Source organism: Oryctolagus cuniculus, chromosome 18, assembly GCF_051225735.1.
Source record: "Oryctolagus cuniculus isolate XC-2025 breed Fujian yellow rabbit chromosome 18, ASM5122573v1, whole genome shotgun sequence".
Taxonomy (NCBI): domain Eukaryota; kingdom Metazoa; phylum Chordata; class Mammalia; order Lagomorpha; family Leporidae; genus Oryctolagus; species Oryctolagus cuniculus.
Window position 1 is genome coordinate 5,132,514 of NC_142884.1, and position 15,115 is coordinate 5,147,628.

Genomic DNA, 15,115 nt, shown 5'->3' on the forward strand with positions numbered 1-15,115 from the left:
GAACTGGAGGAGGAGGTGGGATGGGAGTGGGGCTGGGAGGGTGGGTGTGGGGGAAGAACCATTGCAGTCCTAAAGTTGTACCTATGAAACTTGCATCCATTAAATAAAAGCTAAAAAAAGTAATAAAGCCTAGTTTTTGTGAGGAGTCTAACTCAGAAATCGCCATTATAATTGCAGCCTGCAGTATAGAAATCATAGAGAAATGTACATGATTCCTCAAGTTATTTCAGTAACACTGCTGTGCATGTGAGGAGTTGGGCGGTGCTAATGGAATCATTCATCTCTGTTTACCAACGTGGCTGAGTGGCAATTGCTGAAAAAATCATGTTTCTCTCACACCAAGTTGACACATGTTTATGGAGATGGTAGTGTAAATATACCTGTCCTGAAAAATCAATGCTGTCTGTTGATCCAGGTGGGACAATCTTGCTTTCTGAAGCTAGGAAGAAGACTTTCAGGAAAAGTTGTATTTCTGCTTGAGGATTTCAGACAGCAGGGCATTTAGGACTTCAGTGTCCTTCAGGTTCAAATGTGTCCTTTGATGCACTGTCTAGTTTTATATTCTGTCATGTTCAAGCTCATTCTTGTGTTTCCTCCATTTAAATGCATTCAATTCACAAAATAACACAACTCAGAATTCTATTTTAGGGGACCGGTGCTGTGGTGCAGTGGGTTAATGCCCTGGTTTAAAGCACTGGCATCACATATGGGAGCTGGTTAAGACCTGGCTGCTCCACTTTTGATCCATCTCTCTGCTGTGGCCTGGGAAAGAAGTAGAAGATGGCTCAGGTCCTTGGATTACTTAATGACGATGATGTTTCTCTCTGATTGTATAGCACAGAACAAAGTACCAATGTCACCATGACCAGGCTACCAAATTCAATGATTCTCTCCACCAATATTTAGATGAGTCATATGACTCCATTTAGCTAAATGAACTTTATCTTGAAAGGAAAATATAACTAGGTCATAATAATGGTCTTTTTTGAAAGACTTATTTGGAAGAGTTTGTGGGGAGCAATCCGGACTGGACTGAGTTACTGGAATTAAGACTTATTCTATGCATCTGCTCTCCCACAATATGGTGCTGGGAGAGAAGTAAACAGCTTCCGCACAGCTGCCTCCAGTTCAACTAATAAACTGTAGGACTTGCTCCTGATTGGAGGAGAGCAGCGTACTCGGCGTGTGGGCAGCCGAGTTAGGATTGGCGGAGGAGGACTATAAAGGAGGAGAGAGACGGCATGCACGAGTAACATCTATGGGGAACATCTAGCTAAAGGAACACCTGTGCAGCCCCTGAGAAAGCCGTCCGGCGGTGTGCCGCTCCCCTGCGGAAGTGGGGAATGTGGCCAGGGGGAACTGCCCTTCCACGGAGGTGGAAGGGATAGTAGCCAACCCGGGAAGAACCAGCAGCAAACCCGGGGAGGGCCGAGCAGATGAAAGAACAGCGCAGGGTCCTGTGTCGTTCCTCCACGAAGAGGGGGAGCTACATAATTGTGCCGTGACTCGGATAGGAAACCTAGGACGGATAGGAAACTTAGGAGGGAAGAAATGACTCGGATAGGAAACTTAGGAGGGAAGAAACGGGAAGAACTGGGAAAATATCGGAGAGAGAGACTAGCAAACAGCCTAGGGAAAATATCGGAGAGAGAGACTAGCAAACAGCCTAGGGAAAAGCCGGATGAAAAAGGTGCCGGGAGAAGCTATTGGAAGCCTAGGCATAGACTCAGATACGGACTACGGGGGGAAGCTGGGAGAAATCTCTAAGGTCGAAAGCGAAAGTGAAAGCTAGAACAAACAGGCTCCGATGCGGACTGTGGGGAGAGGCCAGGAGAAATGAGGGAGGAATATCGTTGGAGGAAAGTTTGGGGAAACATACCGGGTAGAGAAAAATGTTAGGGAAATTGAAGCCGCGGGGGGCAGGCCGAGGCGGATACGAAAGCCACTTTGGGATTCTCAAGTTAGCCCGGGAATAGGGGGCGAAAAGTTGAAACCAGAAGCTGAAACGTAAGCCAGATTGGGATCCGTCTGATTAGCCCGGGGAGCAAAGGACGGGAAGCCAGATCATGGGGCGGAGACATATGCTGGGTTGAATTCGCCAGGCTAGCCCGGGGAACTTAGATTGAATGCTAGTGGCAGACACGTAAGCTACGCTGTGTGACTCGCGGAGGCTGCCGTGCGCAGAGAGAGCGTGCGGGGCACAAGTAGATAGGGAACGGGGCTGGCGCGAGGCCGTGGTGCAGACGCGAAGGGCGTGGAGACCGCGGAGCGCGCGAAGCCAAGCCGCGCAAAGCCGAGCCGCGCAGATGAGAGAGACGCGGGCTGAAGCGGCTCAGAGCCGGCGAGGCGCCGAGAAGCAGCCTCGGGGCGGAGCTGCCAGCAGGGCGAGGCGCCGGGAAGCTGCGGGGTTAAGAGAAACAGAAGTTTTAGAAGTAAAGTGAGAGAAATAGGAATGCTGGAAGATAGAAGTAAAATGGGAGAAATAGGAATGCCCGGAGATAGAGAAATAGAGAAGTAAGGCCTCCCCACAGCATGGCAATGAGAGAGCTTGGATTCAGTCTGCCCCGATTAAGTGAGGCGATGAGCACCTGCGGCAGCTAGCAGCTTATGCGCCGCAGGTCACCGAAGACAGGCACGAATTAACATCAAAAAGGCCTCCCCATAACACAGCAATGAGAGAGCTTGGATTCGGTCTGCCTGATTAAGGCGGTAAGCGCCAGCAAGCAGCTCGACCAGAGTATGAGCTGCAGGTCACCGAAGATAGGCACGAACCAACACTAATAAGTCTCCCCCACAATACGGCAATGAGAAGGCTTGGATTCGGTTTGCCTGATTGATAGGACTTGTAAGAGCTTGTGGCAACTCTAGCAAGTAGAGCAGAGTGTGTGCCGCGGGACACCGAAGACAGGCGCGTATCAACGCCAAAAAATAAAAAGAAAGGGGGATCTGTGGGGAGCAATCCGGACTGGACTGAGTTACTGGAATTAAGACTTATTCTATGCATCTGCTCTCCCACAATATGGCGCTGGGAGAGAAGTAAACAGCTTCTGCACAGCTGCCTCCAGTTCAACTAATAAACTGTAGGACTTGCTCCTGATTGGAGGAGAGCAGCATACTCGGCGTGTGGGCAGCCGAGTTAGGATTGGCGGAGGAGGACTATAAAGGAGGAGAGAGACGGCATGCACGAGTAACATCTATGGGGAACATCTAGCTGAAGGAACACCTGTGCAGCCCCCGAGAAAGCCGGCCGGCGGTGTGCCGCTCCCCTGCGGAAGTGGGGAATGTGGCCAGGGGGAACTGCCCTTCCACGGAGGTGGAAGGGATAGTAGCCAACCCGGGAAGAACCAGCAGCAAACCCGGGGAGGGCCGAGCAGATGAAAGAACAGTGCAGGGTCCTGTGTCGTTCCTCCACGAAGAGGGGGAGCGACAGAGTTACACAGAGAGAGGGAGACGAGAGAGAGAGAGAGAGAGAGACTGAGAGAGAGGGATAGAGACTCATCTTCCATCCACTGGTTTACTCCCCAGATGGCTCCAACACCCATACTGGGCCAGGCTGATGCCAGGATCCCAGAGCTTCTTCCAGGTCTCCTGCATGAGTTGCAGGGGCCCTTGCTCTTTGGCCATCTTCCAGTGCTTTCCCAGGTGGGGAAGCAGGGAGCTGGATTGGAAGTGGGGCAGCCGGGACTTGGATGTGCACCCATATGGCATGCTGGCACTGCAGGCAGTGGCTTAACCTGCCTAACATGCCATAGCACTGCCCCCTGTGTGGTCTTATGACTGTTAAACTAGAGAGACCAGGTAAGCATTAGTCACTCTGAGCTACGCATTTCAAATCCTGGGTAAAGCAACACAGCCAAGTTTGGAAATATTCTGAAGAAAGAATATATGTCAGAAAGAAATTCTCTGTGAAGAGAATGGTTTAGCCATGAATCCTGGATTATTTTCATAAAAAGTAGCTCCCATCCCACGTCTCCATGCAGAACCCTCTGCTTTGAATGTTATAGTCTGACCCCTGGGAAAAAAGAGAGGACAACATAGAGTCAACAGCTGGAACATCTTCTCTTCCAGATTTTGCTGGGAATCCTATGGGATTCCTCATTTCTGGGTGGCCATCGTTTCAGTTCCTTCACAGGATGTAAGCCACTGTGCACAGGCTTGATTCTCAGGCACCTAGCTGTGGCCAACTCCTGGTCATTCTCTCCAGAGGAATCCCAGAGACCACTGCAGCTCTCGGGCTGAAGCATTGCCTCAGTGATCTTAAATGCAGGCTGTGTCTATGAGCACAGAGTGGCCAGAGGCGCCTCCATCAGCACCACCTGCCTCTTGAGTGTCTTCCAGGCCATCACCATCAGCCCCATGAACTCCAGATGGGCAGAATCAAAGCCAAAGCTCCAAAGGTCATTAGCCTTCCCAGTGTCCTGTGCTGGGTCTTGCACACACTGATAAATATCAGAGATTCCTAAACTTATGAGTGACAAATTGAGAAATGAGACTATGACAGAAACTATAGATTTTGGATACTGTTCTGCTGCCCCAGGTGACCAAGACAGACACAGCAGTTGGAATGTTGTCGACCTGCCATGATGTCTTGTGGTTTCTGCTTATGCTCTGGGCCAGTGGCTCCACGGTTTTCATTCTGCACTGGCACAGGAAGAGGGTCCAACACATTCATAAGAGCAACATCTTGCCAAGATGCTGCCCAAGATCACAGCTCCCCAAAGAATCCTAGTGAGCACATTTGTATGCTTGGGTTCCTTTTCTTCCATCATCTTTATTTATTTTCATGTTTTGGATGAGACTGCTGGTGGCTGTTGAACACCTTGGCCTTAGTTAATGCTTGCCTTCCAACTGCCAGTCCCTTTATTCTCCTGAGTCACAAGTGCTGTGTGTGCACTGGAAGAAAGAGACAATTCTCTCAATTCAGGAGAATATAAAAGGTCTGATTTTTGTTGGGGTCAAGACGTGGTGCACCTGTGCATCAAAGACTCAAAACATGACTGTGAGCTGGTCTCAGGGCAGAGAAAGCTGTGAAGAGACAGAGATCTGGCTTCTTCAGAGAATGATAGCAATAGGACCTGAAATTGTTGTAATACCTTGTGAGTATTCATATTCATACAACTCTATTTTAGTAGTGGTCACATTATGTGGGTTCGTTGTACAGGAATAAAATGCTTTGCTCTGAAACAGTGAGGATACTGGAAATTTCCCCGAGTATGTGCTTTTGTTTCCTAGATTTCATTGGTCATTTAATTGTAGGGTTAAATCCATTAAACATGGTAGCATGTGAGATGCTTCAATAAGCACTTTGTATTAGGTGGTGATAGCTTTGGGTTTAAATGGGAGAGGCCTGGAATGAAGCTAGAAGACAGGAAGGAAAATAGGTTTTAATTTTTGTGGCTTTGAAGGCTAGGTTGTGGATGTTGTGTTTTATGTCCTAGGAGATAGCATTTATTTGATACTACTACATAGTATATGATACTACTTATGGGACATGATCAGCAGGCCATCAATACTTTTGGCTAAACATTGGAATAATGAAGGTCAGGGGGCAAAAGCGTAACACAAAGTGGGACACAGGAAGATGGGTCGGCCTGGTGCAGGTGGGAGGCAAACACTAAATGTGCTCCATGACCAGGATGAACTGAATGCAATTTTGGAAGGAACAGGTCTGCAGATGACAGACAGAGGGTTGTAAAGGAACCTCTCACAAGTGCCAGGATGTGAAGGCTCATAAGCAGATCCCACCGTTCTCTAGATATCACAGGTCCTGCTCAACTCTCTCAGTTCAGGAGAATTAAATCATTTGCACAGTTCTCACACTTAAGTTTTTTGTGAACTTTCTGGAATAAACCTTTATTACTTTTGTAATTAATAGCTTTTTAAAGATTTATTTATTTGAAAGGCAGAGTTACAAGGAGAGACAAGAAGCAGATAGAGAGAGAGAGAGAGACAGAGAGATAGAGAGTAATGTCTTCCATCTGCTGGTTCACTCCTCAATTGGCTGCAAAGAAGCCAAGAGCCAGGAGCCTCCTCTGGGACTTCCACGTGGGTGCAGGGGACCAAGGACTTGGGCCATCCTCTACTGCTTTCCCAGGGCATAGTAGAGAGCTAGTTCTGAAGAGGAGCAGCCTGGACTTGAACCGGTTCCCATATGGGATGCTGGCGCGTCAGGCCAGGGTGTTAACCTGCTGTGCCACAGCACTGGGCCCTGGAATTAATAATGAAACATAAAATATGAGTATAAGTCAAGAGTTCACATTTAGAACCAAGACATAAAGCTTGAGCTGTAACCCAGCCCAGGGGCTTGAGTTGTGAATGTGAATAACTCATCCGGTGTACACACATAGATAGCCTACACCCGCAAAGTTACAGGGGAAGGACACATAGGCACAGACACTCACACACTCAAATGTACAATCACATTCACCCCCACACACCACATGCAGCCACCCAGATACTCACACATTTTCAGTCATACGCTTACACTGATGCCCACAGGAGGTACACATTCATATCAAAACATACAATGGGCTGGTGCCATGGCTCCCTAGGCTATTCCTTCGCCTGCAGCGCTGGTACCCCGGGTTCTAGTTCTGGTTGGGGCAGCAGATTTTGTCCCAGTTGCTCCTCTTCTAGTCCAGCTCTCTGCTGTGGCCTCGGAAGGCAGTGGAGGATGGCCCAAGTAGTTGGGCCCCGCACCCATATGGGAGACCAGGAGAAACACCTAGTTCCTGGCTGCAGTCCAAAAAAAAAAAAAAAAAAGAAACATACAATGACAGACAGTCATGTAGTCACACTCTGGCTCCCAAATCCCACTCACCCACCATGAATGAGTACAACCAAATGAGCTGCTCCTATGTGAAATAACAGTGCTGGGGCCAGTGCAGTGGCATAGCAAGTAAATACACCACATGCAGTGCCGGCATCCCATGGGGGCGTGGGTTCAAGTATCGGCTGCTCCGCTTATGCTCCAGCTCTCTGCTGCTGCTTGGTCAAGTCCTTGGGCCCCTGCACCCATGTGGGAGCCCTGGAAGAGGCTCCTGGCTTCTGATTGGCCCAGCTCTGGCCATTGAGGCCAATTGGAGAGTGAACCAGCAGATGGAAGGCCTCTCTTTCTCTCTTTCTCTCTCTCTCCGCCTCTGACTCTGCCTCTCTGTAACTCTGCCTTTCAAATAAATAAATAAATCTTAAAAAAACACCAGTGCTAATCACAGTCCTCTGGCTTCCTGAAAACGGAGGTATCTCTGTCATCAGTAGTCCTTCCTACACTGCCACGGCCCCCAGGGTGTTCTTCACAGCGTGTGACACAGGGGAGTGAGTGTTGTCACTTTAGGTGGAGGTGCATGTGGGGAAAGCTGGAGTGTTTGGAGAGATGAAAGCATGCAAGAGAGTGACAGAGAAGAGAAAAAAAATCAGGGAAAGGGGTGCTCGGGTTTGGATTTCAGTTTGAGCAAGGGTCCATGTGTTAGAGGCTTGGTCCCTGGGTGGCATTATTTGGTGGTGGTGTATCCTTTAGAAGGTGGGGTCCAGGGGCCAGCACTGTGGTGTAACTGGTAAAGCTGCCAGCTGTGGTGCTGGCATCCCATATGGGCACTGGTCTGAGTCCCAGTTGCTATACTTTTTTTTTTTAAAAGTATTTTTTATTTGAAAGGCAGAGTTACAGAGAGGCAGAGGCAGAGAAAGAGAGGGTTCTTCCATCTGCTGGTTCACTCTCCAGATGGCTGCAATGGCCAGAGCTGTGCCAATCCAAAGCCAGGAGCTGGGAGATTCTTCCAGGTCTCCCATGCAGGTGCAGTGATCCAAGGACTTGGGCCATCTTCTACTACTTTCCCAGGCCATAGCAGAGAGCTGGTTGGAAGTGGAGCATCAGGGACTTGAACTGGCACCCATATGGGATGCTGGTGTTGCAGGCGGTGGCTTAACCTGCTGCACCACAGTGCCAGCCCCTGCTCCATTTCTGATCCAGCTTTCTGCTATGGCCTGGGAAGGCAATGGACGACCACTCAAGTCCTTGGGCTCCTGCACCCATGTGGGAGACTCTGAGGAAACTCCTGGCTCCTGGCTTTGGATACACACAGCTCTGGCAATTGAAGCCACTTGGGAATGACCTAGTGGGTAGAAGACTTTCTCTCTCTCTCTCTTTCTGTGAGGGTGTATGTGTGTGTGTGTGTTTGTGTTTGCCTCTCTGATATTCTGCCTTTCAAATAAAGAAATAAACATTTTTTGATTTTTTGATTTTTTTATTTTTTTTACAGGCAGAATGGACAGTGAGAGAGAGAGAGACAGAGAGAAAGGTCTTCCTTTGCCGTTGGTTCACCCTCCAATGGCCGCCACGGCCAGCGCGCTGCGACCAGTGCACCGCGCTGATCCGATGGCAGGAGCCAGGAGCCAGGTGCTTTTCCTGGTCTCCCATGGGGTGCAGGGCCCAAGCACTTGGGCCATCCTACACTGCCTTCCCGGGCCACAGCAGAGAGCTGGCCTGGAAGAGGGGCAACCGGGACAGAATCCGGTGCCCCAACCGGGACTAGAACCCATTGTGCTGGCGCCGCTAGGCGGAGGATTAGCCTAGTGAGCCACGGCGCTGGCCTAGAAATAAACATTTTTTTTAAAACAGTGGGGCCCTGTGGCAGTCCTTAAGCTATTAGGGGGTGCCCTCAGAATTCTGTTCACTTGTGATTTCTTGGGTTAGATTTTTGATGGAAGCCTGGGTTTGGGCCCACACTCCTCTGTTCTTGGTTCAGCAGAGGGTCACTCAGTCTAGTAGGTGCTTCTACCGTGGCCTCTTTTTGCCCTTACTGAAAGGCTGAGGCAATGGGGCTGCCTGCTGGCAGGCCTGACCCCCTGCCTCAAAGTGGGAACTAAACAATGTGTTACCCTTCAGAAAGCCAGCAACCTTGTAATTTGCTGTAGGAACCTACTAATGAAGGCGTCACGGGGATGTGATGCCCCTGCATGGAGACCCTGGGGGCGTGAAGTCCTGGACATGGCAGAGGAAAAGGGGTGGCAGAGACTTTTATTCCAAGAGCTGCTGTAACAGGTCCCCACACCCTGGGTAACTTGAAGCAACACAAACTTATTTCTGCACAATTCTGGAGGCTGGAGTCTGAGTTCCAACACTGCCAATAACACAAGACAACCTGAGAACAGATTGGAGACCTAACTTAGGCTAACCCAAAACCAGCTACTTACTATGCATGCTTTGGATGCCCTTCAATCCCTGCTCTGGAGCCAGCCTCCTCTACTGCCGCCAGTCCTGCCTCATACTTCAGGCCCACAACCACTGGGGTGCATATAGCTCAGCTGTCCCAGAATCTGCACCAGCAATTGCTCCCTCTGCTTCTAGGAGCCTCAGGCAGTCTAGACTCTCTAAAATATACAGTTTCTTAGGGGTTTTTGAACCGACGAACATTTGAGGTGAGAGGTCTGCTAATGTCCTGTTTGCTCATTGCAGAACATTCTTAGGGACCTAAGTCCCACACTGTACTCTGCACTGTGTAGGATTATGTGTCAGGTAAAGATTAACTACAAGTTCACTGCGAGCATCCAGCAACTCTTAGAGCAAGAAAAGTATCTGACTGTCCAAGTGAAGGAACTTGAAACTAATGAATTTACTACAGCCCCTGACCAAAAAAGCAGAACTTGCTAGAAGAAAATGTTAGTGCTTTATGTGATGCTGTGGCTAAGAAAGCAGGTACTGTGGAAGCTCAGGTTAAATGATTACACAAGATCACTATAACCATAAACTCAAGGCCCAACAAGACAAACTTGATAAAATAAATAAGTAATTAGATGAATGTACTTCTGCTACTACAAAAGTCCAAGTAGCATTCAAGATGGCTGACAGAAATCTTTAAAAAGCACAAGAATCTGTGATTAGTACAGAGAAAGAAATAAAAGATACTGAGAAAGAAGTAGAAGACCTAACAGCAGAGCTAAAAAGTCTTGAGGATAAAGCAACAGAGGTCATAAGAAATACAAACGCAACAGAGATCTCAAAAATACCATTGAGGGGGTGGCACTGAGACGTAGCAGGTAAAGCCGCCACCTGCAGTGTCAGCATCCCATGTGGGTGCTGGTTCGAGTCCTGGGTGCTCCACTTCTGATCCAGCTCTCTGCTATGGCCTGGGAAAGCAGTGAAAGATGGCCCAAGTTTTTGGGTCCTTGCACCCACATGAGAGACCGGAAGAAGCTCCTGGCTCCTGGCTTTGGATTGGTGCAGCTCTGGCCATTGCCGGCAATTAGAGAGAGAACCAGTGGGTGGAAGACTTTTCTCTACCTCTGCCTCTCCTCTCTGTGTAACTTTGACTTTCAAATAAATAAATAAATCTTAAAAAATCATTGTATCCTGTAAAAGATAATCCTGTTGAAGAAGTTTCAGTTTGAGCTAAGAAGATTTTGAAGCAATCAAGAATAGAGATTCCATAACAAGTCAGATTTCACTTTTGGTAGCCCAGTGTCATGAAATGAAACCAAACCTTGGTGCCATTGCAGAATATAAAAAGAAGGAAGAATTGGACAAAATTACTTATGAAAGAGATAATTTTAGACAAGCATATGAAGATCTGCGGAAACACAGGCTTAATAAATTTATGGCAGACTTTTATAAAGTAACAAATACAAGAGAATTACCAGATGCTTACCTTGGGAGGGGAAGCTGAACTGGAGCTTAGAGACAGCTTGGATCCTTTCTCTGAAGGAATCCTGTGCAGTGTTCCACCACCTAAGGAAAGTTGGAAGATCTTCAACCATTCAGCAGGAGAGAAAACACTTCGTTCCTTGGCTTTAGAGTTTGCTTTCCATCATTACAAACCCACTCCCCTTTACTTCATGGATGAAACTGATGCAGCCTTTGATTTTAAAAATGTGTCCATTGTTGCATTGTATATATGTGAACAAAAATGCCCAGTTCATCATAATTTCTCTTTGAAACCACATGTTTGAGATTTTGGATAGACTTATTGGAATTTACAGGACATAAAATATAACAAAAAGTGTTGCTGTCAACCCAAAAGAAATTGCATCTAAAGGACTGTGTTGAATTTGTTCCTACTAAAGACTTCCAATTAAGCTGGGATACATTTAGTATATTATATTGATTTTCTATTGTAGTGAATTATATAAAAATACATATTCCTAAACTGCGAACATGGCGCTGCGAGTGGTGTGGAGCGTGCGGGCCGCGACTTGTAGGCTGCTCACGGCCTCTGCGCCCGCTGCGCCCTGCTCGCCTCTGCCCTGGTGGCTGTGGGCGGGCGCCGTTCCGACGCTGGGCACTGGACCCGCTCTGATCTCGGTGCGTAAACTCACAGAGAAACATGAATGGATAACAACAGAAAATGGTAGTGGAACAGTGGGAATCAGCAATTTTGCACAGGAAGCTTTGGGAGATGTTGTTTATTGCAGTCTGCCTGAAGTTGGGACAAAATTGAAAAAACAAGATGAATTTGGTGCCTTGGAAAGTGTGAAAGCTGCTAGCGAACTCTATTCTCCTCTATCAGAAGTAACTGAAATTAAAGAAGCCCTTGCAGAAAACCCAGGACTTATCCACAAATCTTGTTATGAAGATGGTTGGCTGATCAAGATGACGCTGAGTAACCCTTCAGAACTAGATGAACTAATGAGTGAAGAAGCCTATGAGAAATACATAAAATCTATTGAGAAATTAAAGTGGAACCCTTACATGAACTAGTATGGAATAACTGATTCCAGCACAGTTTTCTCTTTTTTTTCGTGTTTTTTTTTTTTAACTTTTATTTAATGAATATAAATTTCCAAAGTACTGCTTATGGATTACAATGGCTTCCCCCCATAACGTCCCTCCCACCCACAACCCTCCCATTTCCCATTCCCTCTCCCCTTCCATTCATATCAAGATTCATTTTCGTGTCTCTTTATATACAGAAGATCAGTTTAGCATACATTAAGTAAAGATTTCAACAGTTTGCTCCCACACAGAAACATAAAGTGAAAAATACTATCTGAGTAATAGTTGTAGCATTAAATCTCAATGTACAGCACACTAAGGACAAAGATCCTACATGAGGAGTAAGTGCACAGTGACTCCTGTTGTTGACTTAACAAATTGACACTCTTGTTTATAGCATCAGTAATCACCCTAGGCTCTTGTCATGAGCTGCCAAGGCTATGGAAGCCCCCTGAGTTCACCGACTCTGATAATTTTTAGACAAGGCCATGGTCAAAGTGGAAGTTCTCTCCTCCCTTCAGAGAAGGGTACCTCCTTCTTTGATGACCTGTTCTTTCCACTGGGATCTCACTCACAGAGATCTTTCATTTAGGTTTTTTTTTTTTTTCAGAGTGTGTTGGCTTTCCATGCCTGAAATACTCTCATGGGCTTTTCAGCTGGATCCGCATGCCTTAAGGGCTGATTCTGAGGCCAGAGTGCTGTTTAGGACATCTGCCATTCTATGGGTTTGCTGTGTATCTCACTTCCCATGTTGGATCATTCTCTCCCTTTTTGATTCTATCAGCTAGTAATTGCAGACACTATTCTTGTTTCTGTGATCCCTTTGGTTCTTAGTCCTATCATTATGATCAATTGTGAACTGAAATTGATCACTGGGACTAGTGAAATGTCATTGGTACATGCCACCTTGATGGGATTAAATTGGAATCCCCTGGTATGTTTCTAACTCTGTCGTTTGAGGTAAGTCAGCTTGAGCATGTCCTGAATTGCACATCTCTTCCCTCTCTTATTCCCACTCTTATATTTAACAGTGATTACTTTTCAGTTAAGTTTCAGCACTTAAGAAGAATTGTGTATTGATTACAGTATTCAACCAAAAGTATTAAGTAGAACAAACAAAAAAATACTAAGAGGGATAACATATCAAGTTGTCATCAACAGTCAGGGTGAGGGCTGATCAAGTCACCGTTTCTCATAGTGTTCATTTCACTTTAACAGGTTTCCTTTTTGGTGCTCAGTTAGTTGTCACCTATCAAGGAGAACAAGTGGTATTTGTCCCTTTGGGACTGGCTTATTTCACTCAGCATAATGTTTTCCAAATTCCTAACAGGGATCACTTTTCAGTTAAAATTTAAACACCTAAGAATAATTGTGTGTTAATTACAGAGTTCAACCAACAGTACTAGAACAAAAAAAATACTAAAATGGATAAAGTATTACATTGTACATCAACCATCAGGACAAGAGCTGATCAAGTCACTGTTTCTCATAATGTCCATTTCATTTCAACAAGTTTCCCCTTTGGTGCTCAGTTAGTTGTCACCAGTCAGGGAGAACATATGATATTTGTCCCTTTGGGACTGGCTTAATTCACTCAGCATGATGTTTTCCAAATTCCTCCATCTTGTTGCAAATGACCGGGTTTCGTTGTTTTTGACTGCTGTATAGTATTCTATAGAGTACATGTCCCATAATTTCTTTATCCGGTCTACTGTTGATGGGCATTTGGGTTGGTTCCAGGTCTTAGCTATTGTGAATTGAGCTGCAATAAACATTAATGTGCAGACAGCTTGTTTGTTTGCCAATTTCATTTCCTTTGGGTAAATTCCAAGGAGTGGGATGGCTGGGTTGAATGGTAGGGTGATATTCAGGTTTCTGAGGAATCTCCAAACTGACTTCCATAGTGGCTTAACCAATTTGCATTCCCACCAACAGTGGGTTAGTGTCCCTTTCCCCCCATATCCTCTCCAGCATCTATTGTTGGTAGATTTATGAATGTGAGCCATTCTAACTGGGGTGAGGTGAAACCTCATTGTGGTTTGGATTTGCATTTCCCTGATTGCTAGTGACCTTGAACATTTTATCATGTGCCTGTTGGCCATTTGGATTTCCTCTTTTGTAAAATGTCTGTTGAGGTCCTTGGCCCATCTCTTAAGTGGGTTGTTTGTTTTGATGTTGTGGAGTTTCTTGATTTCTTTGTAGATTCTGGTGATCAACCCTTTATCTGTTGCATAGTTTGCAAATATTTTTTCCCATTCTGTCGGTTGTCTCTTCACTTTCCTGACTGTTTCTTTTGCAGTACAGAAACTTCTCACTTTGATGCAATCCCAAATATTAATTTTGGCTTTGACTGCCTGTGCTTCTGGGGTGTTTTCCAAGAAGTCATTGCCGGTACCTATATCTTGCAGGGTTTTTCCAATGCTCTCTAATAATTTGATGGTGCCAGGTCATAGATTTAAGTCTTTAATCCATGTTGAGTGAATTTTTGTGTAAGGTGTAAGGCAGGGGTCTTGCTTCATGATTCTGCATGTGGAAATCCAATTTTCCCAGCACCATTTATTGAATAGACTGTCCTTACTCCAGGGATTGGTTTTGGATCCTTGATCAAATATGAGTTGACTGTAGATGTTTTGATTGATTTCTGGTGTTTCAATTCTGTTCCATTGGTCTATCCATCTGTTTCTGTACCAGTACCATGCTGTTTTGATTACAACTGCCCTGTAGTATGTCCTGAAATCTGGTATTGTGATGCCTCCAGCTTTGTTTTTGTTGTACAAGATTGCATTAGCTATTCGAGGTCTCTTGTGCCTCCATATGAATTTCAGCATCATTTTTTCCAGATCTGAGCAGAAGGTCTTCGGTATCTTGATTGGTATTGCATTGAATCTATAAATTGCTTTTGGGAGAATGGACATTTTGATGATATTGATTCTTCCAATCCATGAGCATGGAAGATTTTTCCATTTCTTGGTATCCTCTTCTGTTTCTTTCTTTAAGGTTTTGTAATTTTCATTGTAGAGATCTTTAACGTCCTTGGTTAAGTTTATTCCAAGGTATTTGATTGTTTTTGTAGCTATTGTGAATGGGATTGATCTTAGAAGTTCTTCCTCAGCCGTGGCATTGCCTGTGTGTACAAAGGCTGTTGATTTTTGTGCATTGATTTTATACCCTGCTCCTTTGCCAAAATCTTCTATGAGTTCCAATAATCTCTTAGTAGAGTTCTTTGGGTCCCCTAAATAAAGAATCATATCATCTGCAAAAAGGGATAGTTTGAGTTCTTCCTTCCCAATTTGTATCCCTTTAATTTCTTTTTCTTGCCTAATAGCTCTGGCTAGAACCTCCAGAACTATATTGAATAGCAGTGGTGAGAGTGGGCATCCCTGTCTGGTACCAGATCTCAGTGGAAATGCT

General features: G+C 45.9%; 2 pseudogenes; both read left to right on the forward strand.

Moving 5' to 3' along the window:
* The first annotated feature begins 4,056 nt into the window (after positions 1–4,056).
* ORYCUNV1R-PS1620 (vomeronasal 1 receptor oryCunV1R-ps1620 pseudogene) lies at positions 4,057–4,934 on the forward strand (annotated as a pseudogene).
* Positions 4,935–11,146: 6,212 nt separating this feature from the next.
* LOC149120731 (glycine cleavage system H protein, mitochondrial pseudogene) lies at positions 11,147–11,689 on the forward strand (annotated as a pseudogene).
* Positions 11,690–15,115: the final 3,426 nt, after the last annotated feature.